A 4746-nucleotide genomic window follows, 5' to 3' on the forward strand; every position below is an offset into this window, starting at 1 on the left:
GTTGTATCGAATTTGTGAATTGTCCAGTGAAGTTTAAATTTGGCTTTGCGAAATGTTTATGTACAATTATGCCTTGTCTTAGGTTAGAATTTACATCTTCTTTATAACGAAATGCATTGCGGTCTGTTCTAGAAACGTTGATAGCTCTTGGCATCTAAGTCACGTGACACTAAATTTGTTAATCATCAAATGCAACTAAATCAAGTTAAAATGTGTAGGTACTCTAGGTCTTGCATTTATCAAACCGAGTGTGGAACTTGTTCTTTCATTATTATTTTAAAATCAAGAAACCAATTCATGCAATTTGAATAATTGGTTTTCTAGTTAATAGCAAACTTGTCAGTTTACTCGCACCTTTTTCAAACAAACAAACAAAAATTCAATTTAGCAAGCTTCACAATTGTTTCAACTTAGTAATTGACCAAGTCCCGACACAGATCACAGACTGTTCGCGATTCGACCCTTGCTACCATTAACTATTAGTTTGAGGTAAATGGAGATCATAAATATTATCTTTGACCGGAGCGCGACACTCCAATCATAAATAACCTTCAATCTATCAAAAAAACCTATCTAATTTTAACATCTCAATGATGTTTAGAGAAACATCAAATCAAGAGCAATATAAAAGTTCTCTTGTCATTTTAGGCCCTCAACTTTACATCTTTGATCCAATTGTGATTTTAACCCGTCAACTTTCACTTAGAGGCTGTTTGGCAACATCTGAATGGTTAAGTGCTGAACCAGTAAGAGGTCTTAACCATTAAGTGCTGAACCAGTAAGAGGTCTGAACCATTAAGAGCCTGTATAATGATTAACCATTCAGAGGCAAATGCCTGACCAATTCAGATTAGAGGTCTTAACCATTCAGACTCTGTATAAATCTTAACCATTCAGAGGCAAATGTCTTAACCATTAAGACATCTGCTCGTGAAACAAACAGTCTGAACTAGTAAGAGGTCTGAACCATTAAGAGTCTCATTAAGAGGTAAACAAACAGCCCCTTAGTTATTATAGGGAAGGTTCTAGGATACGTGTCATCATTAGGATTGGTCAAGAAACACTGGGTGTTACATACAGACGCCAAGTTTGAATGGTTTCAACTAGGTTACGATGAGAGGTACAAAAAAATTTCACGTCGGTACAATAATGCACATTTCGATTTGTCAGTTCGCGACGATAATGTTCATGATGAATATGATGAATGTTTAGCTGTCTAAGAGGACTTCACTTGAATGTCTAATATTTTTGTGCTGTGATTATTAAGTTATTGGGTAGAGAGTTTCTACGTGGATTGACTAGCAACGATATTGCACGTTTGTATGTCGTCCATGAAGCTAAATGGAGTCTTTCAGGGATGCTTGGTAGCATCAATTGCATACAAAAAACACACGATCATGCTCGAAGTAGTGCCATCAAATGATTTATGGATTTGGCACGGGTATTTTGATGTTCTTGGTTCAAACCACGACAACAATGCTCTACACCGATCCCCATTATCATATAACGAAATGCATGGAACTAGAGGTTTCCATTTGTGGTCAACAGGAGACAATACAGACGCGACTATTATGGTGCTGATGGCATGTACTCGGCTTGGTTTGTTTTTATGAGAGCCTTTTCATATGCAATAGACGACGGAAAAGAAAAAAAAGTTTGAGAAGTTGCAGGAATTGGCGAGAAAAGATGACAAGTGAGCGTTCAATGTTTTGAAAGGTAGATGGGTGTACTTAATCGACCGGCATGTCCACTTAGGCAGCAAAAAATAAGGAGCGTAGTGTAGGGGTTTCTTTTGTTGCACAATATGATAATAAAGGATGAGAGAATCACAATATCATCGAAGTACGTGATGGACTCTTCGACTGAGATAGTCATTCTCAATTATATTATTTTGGCGTTGCGGGATGAAAAAAGACAATTTCAAACTCGATATGATCTTGTGGAACACATTGGTAGACAGTAAAATATGAACATTGTTGATTCTGATGAGTAGTTTAAAATTTAATTTGTAGTTTTTTCATTGTTCCTTTTATATTTAATGAAATTGCGTTCTATTTAATTTTTTTAGATATTTATTTTATGCATTTAAAAATGTTGTTTTTAATTGATTTGCTTTATGTTTTAATTTAATACAAAATGTTAAGGGTTGAAGCAATTCAAATGACTAGTGCCTCATTTAAAAAAGGGTTGGAAACGGTTGTGAGGGTTGAAATAATGTGACAACATGTGATTGGTGGGTTTCATGGATTCAAGTGGTTTAAGTGGACACCACTACCCCTTAGACGAAGGGGTGTGGTTCATGATATGAGTATAAATATACATGTTTTATTATCAAATTAAATTCACTTTTTATTTGTTTTGTTGGAAATATATTTGAAATAAGCTTAATTTAGTTTGTTTCTGTATTTCAGGACAAAACAGACCCAAAGCAAACAAACGAAGTAATTGTGGGCGAATATAAGAAAATATGTCGAAACAAAGTCGAGAGACGCCCGTGTCTCGACCAAGAAGGACAAATTATCTTTTGAAGAATCTTCAAGAAATCTGAAATCTACTAAAACAGTCAAGACATGCCCCGTGCATTGACCACAAGACGACAAAAATATTTTTAGAGGATTTTCTAAGATCCGGTTGGACCTACTAGATCTAACCATGGGCCGTGTCTCGGGGACACACTTAAGATTTGGCCAGGCACGGGCCATGCCTTGCCGCCAGCATCTATATAAGAGAGCCTTCACCTCCCACTTCCATTGCTGCATTTTTTCCTCCTCTTCCACAACTCACTCTAACTTTACCCACTTTCTTCAAGTATTTGTAATCTTTAAGAATTGTAAGAACATCATTAAGTAATTATCAATCTTGTGATGATTAATAAATCTTTCCAAGTTTGTTAAAAGCTATCTTTAAGCCATAAGTGGCTAAGGTTCTTGTGGGTGTTTCGGGGAAACTAACCATTTGAGGGAGAGTTAACTAAAATAAGCTATGGATTAACAGGGGGTGTTAGTATCTTTAAATACTAAGTACCATATTGAAAATTAGTTTTCTAAATCCTTAAAAACAAACTAACAACTTTGAGAGTCAATTCAAAACATTTTTGTTTTCTATGTCTATGTAGAACCAAACAGGTTGATTGCATTAATAGAGAGTTTTGGTTTTGGTTTTGGTTTGGGACTTCGATTTTTGAAAAGTTTTACCAAAGCGTGGAGATAAGATCAATACACCTAGGACTTGGTTTATATTATCTTCACTACTTTTGGAGAGATAGAATCAAACCAAGAGGTCGATAGTGATGGGTACTATAAACCCCTTATGACTACTTTTTAATGTGAGCTCTTTTCTTCTATGGTAAAGTTTAGTTAATGAAACATCAAAATGGTAACAAAAACCCAAACTCCCCTTTTTCTTAAAATTGATTTCAAAACTATATTTATTTTTAATGTTCTTTTATAAAACCACAAAAACTATTTCTTTTTTGGCTTGACTAGATGTCGATAACATCTTAGTACTAAAAGTTGTTGTATCATTTGACGACCTCAGTATCTTACCATCACCATATTACGCCTACGATTGGTGCACTTGCCCCAACGTGAAGCATAGAGTAATAAGATCTTATCGTGTTTTCTAAATTTAAAACTTGAACCAGTGTAATAAATGGCTAAAATATACCATTATTTATATATATTCTTAGGCACGTCAGTTCCCTTTCCCCTCGTATTCTTTATTTTTTATTTTCTCCAATGCTTTTACTTATTTTTTTAAACAAAGAGTAAAATTAAAAATTTTATTTTTATTTATATCAAAAAATAATTAAAAAAGAAGAACATAATAAAAAAATATAAATTTAAAACTACTTAAATGAAATTCAAATTACAAATTAAAAAAAGAAAAGAAAAACAACTAAAACTACTTATCATTGGGATTGACATGAGCAAAATTCCAAATATGTTTAATCAAATTGACACGAAGGTTGAGGTGCGTATGTTGTTTGTGTAATGCCCACATATTTGAATCTTGTTGCGCTTCATCAATTGGTTCAACATTCTCATGAATGTCGTTCAGCTCATATTGGCATATTGTGTGAGCTTGCTTCATCATCGATAATCATGTTATGCAATAAGATACAAGCCTACATAATATATCTCATTTTTGGGCATGAATTCATGTGTTGTGTTTTGCACAATGTGTCATCGTTGCTTTAGAAAACCAAATAATTGTTCAACGCCTTTTCTTGACAATTACTACATAGCCAGGGTCTATACCGTTAGCAAGATAATACACATGTGCACAGGGGCGGACCTGCAGTGTAAACGGGCGTAGCCCGGGCTACGGCTCAAGTTTTTACGAGTAGTGTAAAAAAATTTTTTTTTTCGATTTTTATACGCAGGACACCCCTGAACAAGTACGAGGACACCCCTAAAAAATTTTGGGATACCCCTGAGTTGAAGGTCTAGTTCCGCCACTGCATGTGCATATTCCACCCACGAAACTATAAACGAAGAATAAGGTTCGGTACCTTGTATGATGTCGTTGAAAACCTTTGGACTAACGAAGAACGTTTATGTCGTTGTTTGAACCAATAACACCAAAGAAAGCATGACAACCCCATAGATCCTGTGAAGCCACAACTTCTAGCATCATTAAGGGACGTCCTTGATCACCGAACGTAAATTGACCTTGACATGGATTAAAGAAATTTTGCCACGACCAATGCGTACAATTGATACAATAGCATTTCAGGGAATCCAT

This window comes from Helianthus annuus, chromosome 12 (assembly GCF_002127325.2).
Source record: "Helianthus annuus cultivar XRQ/B chromosome 12, HanXRQr2.0-SUNRISE, whole genome shotgun sequence".
In the NCBI taxonomy this organism is placed as follows: domain Eukaryota; kingdom Viridiplantae; phylum Streptophyta; class Magnoliopsida; order Asterales; family Asteraceae; genus Helianthus; species Helianthus annuus.